At 47.4% G+C, this 14767-nt stretch overlaps 1 long non-coding RNA gene across 1 annotated transcript; it reads right to left on the minus strand.

The window, feature by feature from the left end:
• Positions 1–970: 970 nt before the first annotated feature.
• LOC115201778 (uncharacterized) lies at positions 971–5679 on the minus strand. Its single transcript, XR_003879816.1, has 2 exons — positions 4700–5679; positions 971–3085 (listed from the first exon to the last, which is right to left on the minus strand). It is a non-coding gene; the product is annotated as an uncharacterized LOC115201778 (long non-coding RNA).
• Between the last annotated feature and the right edge of the window lie 9088 nt (positions 5680–14767).

Consider the following 14767-nt stretch of genomic DNA (forward strand, 5'->3'; position numbering starts at 1 on the left):
AGGGCCTCTACATAAAGCTGTTAGGGCCTCTACATAAAGCTGTTAGGGCCTCTTAGGGCCTCTACATAAAGCTGTTAGGTTCTCTACATAAAGCTGTCCCAAGAGGCTTTGGAGCATTACCAGAGATTTACCATAATTGTTCGGCATTTGCACTTCAAGTGGTCTTAAATTAAAGCTGATTCTCGACATAAAAAGTAAATAAGATATATTATACATCTCCACAATGTCCAGGAAGTTCTTAATCACACAGCATAATTACAGTCAAATGAACTGACAACTTACACAGACATGGTGGTGTAGGAGGAACATCGGAGTCCTGTAAACTAAGCAGTTGTGAGTTCAAATCCCAGGAGAGGACATGTTGAACAATCATTTTCGGATAAATAAAAATGCACAATGTAATCATGTATGTCGAATATGTCAGTTGAAAATACTGTATGTCAAAAGAACTGTGTTTGAGTGTCCCTAACCGACAGGCAAAGAGCTATGAATGCGTCAGTGCTTTGCCAATCAGGGCCTTGATGGGCATGGCAACAGTAACAAGGTGTGATGTGTAATGAATTTTTTTTTTTGGGGGGGGTGACATTTCTTTGGGAATGGCGACAACTGATACACAGATTTGTTCTTGCAACGTTCCCATGAAACGTTTCTAGAACATAAATATTGTACATTCTGAGAACATTGTAACCATGTTCTCGATAAGTTCTGTTTTACATTAAGGGAATGTTCATGTCAAATTGTAACACCAAAACATTCTATAAAGGTTCTCAGAAGGTTTTTGTTAACATAGATAGAATGTTCCCTTAACTAACAGAGAACTGGACACTCAAACAAAAGGGGAACATTGCGGGGAACATTATAAAAATGTTATTTCTCCCTAGAATTGTTAGCTGGGTTCATGTCCATCATGGACTACTAACACCCCTTGTGGACGACTAACACCCCTTGTGGACTACTAATACCCATCATGGACTACTAATACCCATCGTGGACTACTAATACCCATCATGGACTACTAATACCCATCATGGACTACTAATACCCATCGTGGACTACTAATACCCATCATGGACTACTAATACCCATCGTGGACTACTAATACCCATCGTGGACTACTAATACCCATCATGGACTACTAATACCCATCGTGGACTACTAATACCCATCGTGGACTACTAATACCCATCGTGGACTACTAACACCCCTTGTGGACTACTAATACCCATCGTGGACTACTAATACCCATCATGGACTACTAATACCCATCGTGGACTACTAATACCCATCATGGACTACTAATACCCATCGTGGACTACTAATACCCATCATGGACTACTAATACCCATCGTGGACTACTAATACCCATCGTGGACTACTAATACCCATCATGGACTACTAATACCCATCGTGGACTACTAATACCCATCATGGACTACTAATACCCATCGTGGACTACTAATACCCATCATGGACTACTAATACCCATCGTGGACTACTAATACCCATCATGGACTACTAATACCCATCGTGGACTACTAATACCCATCGTGGACTACTAATACCCATCGTGGACTACTAATACCCATCGTGGACTACTAATACCCATCGTGGACTACTAATACCCATCATGGACTACTAATACCCATCGTGGACTACTAATACCCATCATGGACTACTAATACCCATCATGGACTACTAATACCCATCGTGGACTACTAATACCCATCATGGACTACTAATACCCATCGTGGACTACTAATACCCATCGTGGACTACTAATACCCATCATGGACTACTAATACCCATCGTGGACTACTAATACCCATCGTGGACTACTAATACCCATCGTGGACTACTAATACCCATCGTGGACTACTAACACCCCTTGTGGACTACTAACACCCCTTGTGGACTACTAATATCCATCGTGGACTACTAACACCCATCATGGACTACTAATACCCATCATGGACTACTAATACCCATCATGGACTACTAACACCCCTCGTGGACTACTAACACCCATCATGGACTACTAATATCGTAGAAATGTGGAAGTAGTAAGTGTATGAACTTATGCTCATTTTCCAAAATATGTAGCAAAATTTGATCTACACAGGCCGCTCACACTCACTCACAAACACCTTGACACCAAACCCTGCAAGCGCAACCGCATGCCTAAACAGCAGTAGTCTTGACAATGTCAAACAAATGGGAAAGCTTTACTGGTGAAATGAAATTGATTGCCCACACCACTCCAAAGTTCACATTTTCACGTCTATCACCATTTATATTCTACATATTGTTTTTTCATTCCAGTCCATATTTGAATAAAAAACAAAAGATTTTGCATTTCCTAATTATGATCCTACATATTCATGTGTTATTATACGGATTAGGTGCGTTAGGTATTGGCTAGCCTTTCTGTTTTAGCCTCTTCATGATAATAAATAAACAAGACTTAGCCCAACAATAGGCTACTTTGCGCTCTGGTGGCAATGAAACATTTTCCGACATAGAGTGAGTGTAAACCAGTGATGTTCTTTTTAACATTAACAGACACGTTTTTTGTCTCTTACCTTAAAATGTGAACTGGGTAATATTCTCACAGCTGACTCCCACTATCCTGGGAAGCTTTTATATTCTCACAGCTGACTCCCACTATCCTGGGAAACTTTTATATTCTCACAGCTGACTCCCACTATCCTGGGAAGCTTTAATATTCTAACTCCCACTATCCTGGGAAGCTTTAATATTCTAACTCCCACTATCCTGGGAAGCTTTAATATTCTAACTCCCACTATCCTGGGAAGCTTTAATATTCTAACTCCCACTATCCTGGGAAGCTGTGGCTTGGAGCTGCTGATGTTGTTGTAGTTGATGTTTTTAGATTTTTCTGGTCACTGTGACAGGGGGTCTTCCCGGTCCTGGTCCCATACTGACCACCCTGTGGTCTAACTCCTCCTGTCTCCTCCAGGAGCTGTACTCCTTCTCAATGACCACCTTGTGCTCTGAGTCCTCCTGTCTCCTCCAGGAGCTGTCCTCCTCCTCAGGGCTTCCAGAGATGGAAATCTTCCTGATGGATCTGGATGCAGTGGTGGGAGAGACAGACATGAGAGAGATGGCGTTCTGATTGGAGATGGTAGTGAGAGAGACATACACGGGAGAGAAAGACACAGGAGACACAGACATGGGAGAGAAAGACAAGACACGGGAGACACAGACACGGGAGATACAGACAAGACACGGGAGACACAGACAAGGCAAGGGAGACAGACACAGGAGACACAGACATGGGAGAGAAAGACAAGACACGGGAGACACAGACACGGGAGAGAAAGACAAGACACAGGAGACACAGACATGGGAGAGAAAGACAAGACACGGGAGACACAGACACGGGAGACACAGACAAGACATGGGAGACACAGACAAGGCAAGGGAGACAGACACGGGAGACACAGACACAGGAGAGACAAAGACACGGGAGAGACAAAGACACGGGAGGGACAGACATGGGAGAGACAGACACGGGAGAGACAGACAAACAGACACGGGAGAGACAGACAGACAGACACGGGAGAGACAAAGACACGGGAGACACAGACACGGGAGAGACAGACAGACAGACACGGGAGAGACAGACAGACAGACAGACACGGGAGAGACAGACAGACACGGGAGAGACAGACAGAGACACGGGAGAGACAGACAGACAGACACGGGAGAGACAGACAGACAGACACGGGAGAGGCAGACAGACAGACACGGGAGAGACAGACAGACAGACACGGGAGAGGCAGACAGACAGACACGGGAGAGACAGACAGACAGACAGACAGACACGGGAGAGACAGACACGGGAGAGACAGACACGGGAGAGACAGACACGGGAGAGACGGGATTCCAGTTGAGGTGTTCCTGGCCTGAGAGGTACATGTCCTCCTGCTTCCTCTGTCTGACAGGGACTGGGGTCGAGGTGGTCTGTTTGGCAAGGGGCTTGATGTACTTGTCTAGGGCCGCTAGGGGGAGGGTGGTCTGTTTGGCAAGGGGCTTGATGTACCTGTCTAGGGCCACTAGGGGGAGCGGTGGTCTGTTTGGCGAGGAGCTTGATGTACAGGGCCAGGGCCGCTAGGGGTGGGGTGGTCTGTTTGGCAAGGGGCTTGATGTACGGGGCCAGGGGCGCTGGGGCCGAGGGGCTTGATGTACAGGGCCAGGGGCGCTAGGGGCTTGATGTACAGGGCCAGGGCCGCTAGGGGCGAGGGGCGAGGGGCTTGATGTACAGGGCCAGGGGCGCTAGGGGCGAGGGGCTTGATGTACAGGGCCAGGGGCGCTTGGGGGAGGGGCTTGATGTACAGGGCCAGGGGCGCTAGGGGCGAGGGGCTTGATGTACAGGGCCAGGGGCGCTAGGGGCTTGATGTACAGGGCCAGGGCCGCTAGGGGCGAGGGGCTTGATGTACAGGGCCAGGGGCGCTAGGGGCTTGATGTACAGGGCCAGGGCCGCTAGGGGCTTGATGTACAGGGCCAGGGGCGCTAGGGGCTTGATGTACAGGGCCAGGGGCGCTAGGGGCGAGTGGCTTGATGTACAGGGCCAGGGCCGCTAGGGGCGAGGGGCTTGATGTACTGGGCCAGGGGCGCTAGGGGCGAGGGGCTTGATGTACAGGGCCAGGGGCGCTACACGAGGAGCAACCACACATACCTGCACCTGGCTGAGGTAGAGGGAGACTTGGTCGTGGAGGTTGGTCTGCAGGGTGATATTATCCAGAGTCCCAATCTGGCAGGAGGGCTTCTGGGGGAAGTCTGGACCTGGTAGCAGATCCAGAGACAGACAGCCTGGTCCCGATGGTGAAAGGTTGGACCTCCCTGACGATGCTTTCTGACGTAGTCAGCACCAGCCCAGCGGTCCGATACAGTCTCATTCACCTGAATCTGGGCGCTTTGCTCTGAGCACTCCAGTCAGAAAAATACTACAGTCCAAATGAGCTCGAATGAAAAGTCTGAAACCCTCTTTTCCTCTCTTGTTCTCTCTCTCCCTCCGGCAGTAAACAAGTGGAGGTTGAGTGAACAGAAAGGAAAGTGGAGAGAGCTCAGTAGAGAGAGCTTCCTCTCTTCCCAAGTCTCTCTTGTTCTCTCTCTTGTTCTCTCTCTCTTGTTCTCTTGTTCTCGTTCTCTCTCTTCCTCTCTCTTGTTCTCTCTCCCTCTCTCTTGTTCTCTCTCTCGTCCTTTCTCTTTTTCTTTCTGAAGAGGAAGAAAAGCCAAGAGAGTGACTCAGTGAGACTCAGCTGCTGGCTGATCCACCTTCTTGTGCATGTTAAGGAGACACAGCACACAGCCCAGGATGGCTTCTTTAGACTCCTGAGAGCTGATCCTGTCCCAGATGTATCTCAGCGCGGCTCCCACGTGGCTGAAGGTTGAGGACAAAGTTCTCCTGAGGAACTGGAGCAGGGATCCTATCATTCTACTGGAAAGGAGGGTTCTGAGCAGGAGGAACACTGCAGGCATAATGCTGCTGCCACACCCTGACACACAGAGAGAGATGAGGAGGAGGAAAACAGAGGGGAAAGAGAGGAAGAGCACGGGAATGAAGTCTCCACCTCTCTGGGAGCGTGAGCGCGTCTTACTCTTCTCTCTCTCTCTTACAGGGATTCTCTCTCTCGCAGCGATTCTCTCTCTCAGGGATTCTCTCTCTCGCAGCGATTCTCTCTCTCTCAGGGATTCTCTATCTCTTGCAGGGATTCTCTCTCTTGCAGGGATTCTCTCTCTCGTAGCGATTCTCTCTCAGGGATTCTCTCTCCCTTGCAGCGATTCTCTCTCAGGGATTCTCTCTCAGGGATTCTCTCTCAGGGATTCTCTCTCTCTCTCAGGGATTCTCTCTCTCGCAGGGATTCTCTCGCAGGGATTCTCTCTCTCGCAGGGATTCTCTCTCTCTCGCAGGGATTCTCTGGCAGGGATTCTCTCTCTCGCAGGGATTCTCTCTCTCGCAGGGATTCTCTCGCAGGGATTCTCTCTCTCGCAGGGATTCTCTCTCTCGCAGGGATTCTCTGGCAGGGATTCTCTCTCTCTCAGCGATTCTCTCTCTCTCTCTCGCAGGGATTCTCTCGCAGGGATTCTCTCTCTCGCAGTGATTCTCTGGCAGAGATTCTCTTTCTTTCACAGGATTCTCTCTCTCTGAGCGTGTTCAGGGCAGGAGGGGACAGGAGGCTGACCCAGAACAGAGAAGAAGCTCAGATAAGAGTTAAGGTTAGAGGCTGGAAGCCCTCTGTCTGATCTCAATCACTCAGAGCTTCCCTAGAATGAGGTAATTCTACCTTCGACCTAAACACACACACCACTCCTCCTAGACCTATAAATTACACCCCCCTGCCTAACGCAAATCTGCCTCACTCTTTTACTCCTGTAATGAAGGAGAGGTGAGCACAAAAAAAGGTGTCTGTCTGTCGTTCTCAGTTCCCCGCAAGGTGAAAACAGCAGTAGTGTTAAAGCTCCAGTCCAGATTGTGGTAACGACTTGTAGAACAAAAAGGCTTCAGCGTGAGAGGGTACAGTAGGTATGCGTGCCGTCCCTCCGTTCAAGAGTGAATGTGTCAACTCTAGCTCTCTGTCTCCCCACTCCTCTTTCCCAGCTGTCCCCCAGCCACAGGTCCAGGAACAGCTGTCAGGAGGCTGTAGATCTACCAGGAGGCTGTTAGTGGCAGAGACAGCTGGCACTGTGCCTCACTACTTTGTAACAGTTGGCCAACGTGAGGACATCACAGAGAGCAGTCAGCTGGGCTGTAGAACTCTAATCACAGCAGAACAGATATCATGAACTTCACTACACTAGCTAGCTAGACGGAGTATTCAGCATGGAGTGGACCGGCATTGGTAGCATCCCTGCCTTTGGTTTCATGTGGATTGATTTGAGACTGGTTCAGCCAGAAAGCAGACACTAGCTATCGAACGCAACACATTAGATACAGTACCAATTACAGTACCAACATTTCATAAATACTGATTCTACCACCACAAAACAGCTTAGCTAGATGTAGAATTAGGTAGTAAAGACTTGCTTATGAAGAGAAAACGTCAATATTAGCTACAGGTTTGTAGTTTTTGGTAAGATCAGCTCTGACTTGAGGATGGAAGGGGGTTCAGTGGTCGATGTCACCGCGGTAACGGTTTTTTAATGTTACGACAGCATTAGCATATTGTAACCAAACATCTTTTTAGCTATCCCATGAGTGTTTGTGAGTTATCAGACAAATCAGTGCAGACGCCCATCACACTGAGACAATGGGGGCTGTTAGTGGGAGGATAGTGCCGGGTCTGACCCCCTGTCCCTAGATGGTTAGATCAAATCATTGTAGGGGCTGCTGGGAGAGCCAATGGTCTGGCTATTTAGAATGACAGAAGGGGGATGGGCTGTTGAGTTGACAGCACAGCAGAGAAAACATTTACAGGGAGGAGAGGAGAGGAGAGGAGAGGAGAGGAGAGGGGAGGGGAGGGGAGGGGAGGGGAGGAGAGGAGAGGAGAGGAGAGGAGAGGAGAGGAGAGGAGAGGAGAGGAGAGGAGAGGAGAGGAGAGGAGAGGAGGGAGGAACTTTCTCACTTGGCCTTTGGCCTTTGACCTGACCTTAACACCTGGTGGCCAGGTGGATGAAAACAAGCTGCTTCAGAACCTTTTAGAAATATTGTTTTGCCATTTTGAATTCGACAATTTATGCTTTAAATTTATATGAATCATGTTGTACAGTATTACTGTACCTGTGACTTCTAGAACAAGACAACCAGTAGCAGATTGGTCCTCACCTGGTAGGAACCAGTAGCAGCTTGGTCCTCACCTGGTAGGAACCAGTAGCAGATTGGTCCTCACCTGGTAGGAACCAGTAGCAGATTGGTCCTCGCCTGGTAGGAACCAGTAGCATCTTGGTCCTCATCTGGTAGGAACCAGTAGCAGCTTGGTCATCGCCTGGTAGGAACCAGTAGCAGATTGGTCATCGCCTGGTAGGAACCAGTAGCAGATTGGTCATCGCCTGGTAGGAACCAGTAGCAGATTGGTCCTCACCTGGTAGGAACCAGTAGCAGCTTGGTCCTCGCCTGGTAGGAACCAGTAGCAGATTGGTCATCGCCTGGTAGGAACCAGTAGCAGATTGGTCATCGCCTGGTAGGAACCAGGAGCAGATTGGTCCTCGCCTGGTAGGAGACTACTCAGCCACTCAGCAGCCGACCATACGGCTGTTAGCTCCTTGGGTCTAACATGGGTAATGATGCTTTTAAAACAGGTCATCCTAGGAAGACGTTTACTGTGTTGCAGCTTGATATTAGAGATACTGTAGACTCTGAACAGTGAGGGGTAGTGGGGGGGGGGGTTCCTGGGTTTACAGCAGTGGTTCCCAAACTATGGGTCGCGACCCCATGTGGGGGATAGCAGGAGAATTTCCAAAATCCTGAAGAAAAAAAATATATATATACAAAAATATATCTATTATAATATTGTCTTTGTATCTAAAAATTATTGTAATGTGGTTAACCTTAAAAATCTAAATGAAAAGGGAATCACCCCTGCAGCAAGAGCGACATCGTTGATATATGCAGAGAAAAGAGTCGGCCCAAGAATTGAACCCTGTGGCACCCCCATAGAGACTGCCAGAGATCCGGATAACAGGCCCTCCGATTTGACACACTGAACTCTGTCAGAGAAGTAGTTGGTGAACCAGGCGAGGCAGTCATTTGAGAAACCAAGGCTGTTGAGTCTGCCGGTAAGAATACGGTGATTGACAGAGTCGAAAGCCTTGGCCAGGCCGATGAAGACGGCTGCACAGTACTGCCTTTTATCGATGGCGGTTATGATATCGTTTAGTACCTTGAGTGTGGCTGAGGTGCACCAGTGACCAGCTCAGAAACCAGATTGCACAGCGAAGGTACGGTGGGGTTCAAAATGGTCGGTGATCTGTTTGTTAACTTGGCTTTCGAAGACTTTAGAAAGGCAGCTCAGGATGGATATAGGTCTATAACAGTTTGGGTCTAGAGTGTCGCCCCCTTTGAAGAGGGGGATGACCACGGCAGCTTTCCAATCTTTGGGAATCTCAGACGATACGAGAGGTTGAACAGACAAGTAATAGGGGTTGAAACAACGGCGGCAGATAATTTTAGAAAGAGAGGGTCCATATTGTCTAGCCCAGCTGATTTGTATGGGTCCAGATTTTGCAGCTCTTTCAGAACATCAGCTATCTGGATTTGGGTGAAGGAGAACCTGGGGAGGCTTGGTCAAGTTGCTGCGGGGGGGTGCAGAGCTGTTGGCCAGGGTAGGGGTAGCCAGGAGGAAAGCATGGCCAGCCGTAGAGAAATGCTTATTGAATTTCTCAATATTGTGGATTTATCAGTGGTGGATTTATCAGTGTTTCCTAGCATCAGTGCAGTGGGCAGCTGGGAGGAGGTGCTCTTATTCTCCATGGACTTTACAGTGTCCCAGAACTTTTTGGAGTTAGAGCTACAAAATGCAAATTTCTGTTTGAAAAAGCTAGCCTTTGTTTTCCTAACTGACTGCGTGTATTGGTTCCTTACTTCCCAGAAAAGTTGTATATCGCGGGGACTATTCGATGCTATTGCAGTCCGCCACAGGATGTTTTTGTGCTGGTCGAGGGCAGTCAAGTCTGGAGTGAACCAAGGGCTATATCTGTTCTTAGTTCTACATTTTTTGAATGGGGCATGCTTACTTAATTACTTTTAAAGAACAACCAGGCATCCTCTACTGACGGGATGAGGTCAATATCCTACCAGGATACCCGGGCCAGGTCGATTAGAAAGGCCTGCTCGCAGAAGTGTTTTAGAGAGCGTTTGACAGTGATGAGGGGTGGTCGTTTGACCGCGGACCCATAACAGATGTGGACAATGAGGCAGTGATTGCTGAGATCCTGATTGAAAACAGTAGAGGTGTATTTGGAGGGCAAGTTGGTCTGGATAATATTTATTAGGGTGCCCATGGTTACGGATTTAGGGTTGTACCTGGTGGGTTCCTTGATGATTTTTGTAAGATTGAGGGCATCTAGCTTAGATTGAGAACGAACTCTGAAGATAAATTGGGGGCAATCAATTCACATATGGTGTCCAGGGCACAGCTGGGAACTGAGTGGGGTCTATAACAGGCGGCAACAGTGAGAGACTTATTTCTGGAGAGATTCATTTTTAAAATTAGAAGCTCGAACTGTTTGGGCATAGACTTGGAAAGTATGACAGAACTTTGCAGGCTATCTCTGCAGTAGATTACAACTCCTCCCCCTTTGGCAGTTCTATCTTGACGGAAAATGTTGTAGTTGGGGATGGAAATCTCTGAATTTTTGGTGGCCTTCCTAAGCCAGGATTCAGACACGGCAAGGACATCAGGGTTGGCGGAGTGTGCTAAAGCAGTGAGTAAAACAAACTTAGGGAGGAGGCTTCTGATGTTAACATGCATGAAACCAAGGCTTTAACGGTTGACAGGCTAGGATAGGCTACTGCCTTAATCACTAGCATTAACAGGCTATGTTAGGCTACTGTCTTAATCACTAGCATTAACAGGCTAGGTTAGGCTACTGTCTTAATCACTAGCATTAACAGGCTAGGTTAGGCTACTCTCTTAATCACTAGCATTAACAGGCTAAGTTAGGCTACTGTCTTAATCACTAGCATTAACAGGCTAGGTTAGGCTACTCTCTTAATCACTAGCATTAACAGGCTAAGTTAGGCTACTGTCTTAATCACTAGCATTAACAGGCTAGGTTAGGCTACTGCCTTAATCACTAGCATTAACAGGCTAGGTTAGGCTACTCTCTTAATCACTAGCATTAACAGGCTAAGTTAGGCTACTGTCTTAATCACTAGCATTAACAAGCTAGGTTAGTCTACTCTCTTAATCACTAGCATTAACAGGCTAGGTTAGGCTACTGCCTTAATCACTAGCATTAATAGGCTAAGATAGGCTACTGCAGGGGTGTCAACCTCATTTTAGCTCAGGGACCACATGGAGGAAAATCTATTCCCAAGTGGGCCGGACCGGTAAAATCATGGTATATATAACTTAAAAACAACAACTTCAGATTGTTTTCTTTGTTTTAATACGATCAACATAAAACATAAAGCTGGAGCCTGAGGACAGTGTGTCCACAATAGTACAAGCACAACATCACTATTAATCATAAAACACCTCAAGTTTATTTGAAAATTCTAAAGAAAAAGAACACACAAACACACAATGCCTCAGTGATTCACAGAAGTATATCACAGATCACAGAACTATATCAGGGTGTCTCATGCAGCACTTTAAGTGGGGTTGCATAGTTTATTTGACTCCTGATACCTGGCATCTTTTAGCTTTCACCAGCGCATCAATATCAGGCGTCACATCCTGAGTGGCAGCCAACTTCAGGATGTGATTCAAGTGCTTGTGCCTTGAGCGCAGATTTGTTTTATTTATGCTCATTACAGAGAACTTGCTCACAAAGATATGTGGTTCCAAACATGCACAACAGTTTTGCAGCGAGGGCTGTCAAGTTGGGGTAACCTGGCAAGAGATTCTGATAAAATGTGTCTAAGCCAGCTGCGGCAAATTTGCCCTTCATATCCGAGTCACACGGCAAGTCTATTATTTCAAGTTGGATGCTGACGGGCAGATCAGAGGGATTCACGGTGAATGGCGAGCAAAAAACGTTGAAGTCTTTCTCCAGTTCACCAAAAATCTGAAAGCGTTGCTCAAACTCCCGTAACAGTCCCGTTATTTTATCTTTGAACCGCTTCATGTCTGCCACATGTTGGGTCGCGCACACATTTTTCAGACAGGGGAAGTGAGCTGCATCACCACCGGCGAGTTGCGTCTCCCACAATGACAGCTTCAACTTGAAAGAACGTATGCTGTCATAATACTGCGTGACGACTTTGTTGCGCCCTTGCAGCTGTTTGTTCAAGTTATTCAGGTGCTCTGTAACATCCACCATAAATGCAAGGTCCTGCATCCATTCTGCGGAATGAAATTCTAACACTGGTTTGCCCTTTTCTTCCATGAACTGTTCAATTTCTTCTCGTAAATCAAAGAAACGCCTAAGCACAGCACCTCGGCTTAACCATCTTACCTCAGTGTGGTATGGCAGGCCATGGATGTGGTCTTTCTCTCTGAGAAGGCTGTCAAACTGACGGTGATTCAGGCTTCTGGATCGGATGAAATTAACAGTTTGGATGACCACCTTCATGACGTTATCCATCTTTAATGACTTGCAACACAAAGCCTCCTGGTGCAAAATACAGTGAAAAGTCCAAAAATCACGTCCTCCATTTGCAGATTGCACTTTCTCTCTGAACTTTGTCACAACGCCTGCTTTTTTCCCGATCATTGAGGGCGCACCATCTGTAGCCAGGCTGACAGCGCGGGACCAGTCCACTCCGATCCTGTCCAGCGCGCCGACGAGTGCGGTGAAAATATCAGCTGCTGTCGTTGTATCTGTCATCGGCACCAACTCCACGAACTCCTCGGTGACGGTCAATGTGTCATCAACTCCGTGGATGAAAATGGCCAGTTGTGCAACATCTGTAATGTCCGTGCTTTCATCAATTGCAACTGAAAACCCAATAAATGACTTTACTTTTGCTTCAACTGGCTGTCCAAATCCACTGAAAGATCGGAAATCCTGTCTGCAACTGTGTTTCTTGTCAGGCTGATATTTGCAAAAGCCTGGCGCTTTTCAGGGCACACAATCTCCGCTGCCTTCATCATGCATGTTTTTACAAATTCACCCTCACTAAATGGTTTTGAAGGCACTGCGATTTCATTAGCAATGAGGTAGCTAGCTTTCACTGCAGCGTCACTGATCTCTCGGCTGTGAGTAAACACAGACTGCTGTTTCTTCAGACCCGCCAACTGTTCATTCACCTTCTCTCTTCTCCGCTGTCCTTGAAAGTTGTCATATTTGTCGGCATGAAGACTCACATAGTGGCGACGAAGGTTATACTCTTTCAGCACTGCAACATGCTGTGAACACACCAAACATACTGCTTTCCCATTCAATTCCATGAATAAATAGGAGGATGACCATTTTTCTTGGAACACTCTGCACTCTGCGTCCACTTTTCTCTTTTTTGACAGAGACATATTGGGGCAATGAGGGTGCCAAAGCACATAATGTTAAAAGTAGAAGCCGTAATAAATATCGCGGGCAAAACAAAGTAGCTCATCCGGACTGGCTGCACTTGCTTGACCTACTTGCTCTGCTCCGGTATAAACGGTTTTCTTGCTTAACACAATTGCTATTGCGCCATCCAGTGGACGCAATTGGAACAGCAGTTTCTTTTATTGAAAAATTGCAGCTCATTTTTAAACTTTACAAAATCATCTCTCTCTTTGACACCCCTGGGCTACTGTCTTAATCACTAGCATTAACAGGCTAGGATAGGCTACTGTCTTAATCACTAGCATTAACAGGCTAGGTTAGGCTACTGCCTTAATCACTAGCATTAACAGGTTATTTTGGGTTACTGCCTTAATCACTGACTGTCTTTGTCACACACAAACATGAAAAACAATACAATCATTTGCCGCCATGAATTCAAGTGCGCCGTAAACGGCCTCAAAATCTTGCCCAATGGGAGGGCCGGCCCTGTTTTCAGTGTGCTGCGTGGCTATACTGATGAAAAACAGATTCCATGGGATCGAATGGTGGGCTTTTGCATAGACGGGTCTCCATCTATTACGGGATAGAGGACAGGCCTCTACACTATAGTTATGGATGGGTCTCCATTACGGGACGGAGGACAGGCCTCTACACTATAGTTATGGATGGGTCTCCATCTATTACGGGACGGAGGACAGGTCTCTACACTATAGTTATGGATGGGTCTCTATTACAGGACGGAGGACAGGCCTCTACACTATAGTTATGGATGGGTCTCCATCTATTACGGGACGGAGGACAGGTCTCTACACTATAGTTATGGATGGGGCTCTATTACAGGACGGAGGACAGGCCTCTACACTATAGTTATGGATGGGTCTCCATCTATTACGGGACAGAGGACAGGCCTCTACACTATAGTTATGGATGGGTCTCCATTACGGGACGGAGGACAGGCCTCTACACTATAGTTATGGATGGGTCTCCATTACGGGACGGAGGACAGGCCTCTACACTATAGTTATGGATGGGTCTCCATTACGGGACAGAGGACAGGCCATTACACTATAGTTATGGATGGGTCTCCATCTATTACAGGACAGAGGACAGGCCTCTACAATATGGTTATGGATGGGTCTCCATCTATTACGGGACGGAGGACAGGCCTCTACACTATAGTTATGGATGGGTCTCCATCTATTACGGGACGGAGGACAGGCCTCTACACTATCGTTATGGATGGGTCTCCATCTATTACAGGACGGAGGACAGGCCTCTACACTATAGTTATAGATGGGTCTCCCTCTATTACAGGACGGAGGACAGGCCTCTACACTATAGGTATGGATGGGTCTCCCTCTATTACGGGACGGAGGACAGGCCTCTACACTATAGTTATGGATGGGTCTCCATTACGGGACGGAGGACAGGCCTCTACACTATAGTTATGGATGGATCTCCATCTATTACAGGACGGAGGACAGGCCTCTACACTATAGTTATGGATGGGTCTCCATTACGGGACGAAGGACAGGCCTCTACACTATAGTTATGGATGGGTTTCCCTCTATTACGGGACGGAGGACAGTTCTCTACACTATAGTTATAGATGGGTCTCCATCTATTACTGGACGGAGGATAGGCCTCTACACTA

Source organism: Salmo trutta, chromosome 10 (genome assembly GCF_901001165.1).
Source record: "Salmo trutta chromosome 10, fSalTru1.1, whole genome shotgun sequence".
NCBI classification, from domain to species: domain Eukaryota; kingdom Metazoa; phylum Chordata; class Actinopteri; order Salmoniformes; family Salmonidae; genus Salmo; species Salmo trutta.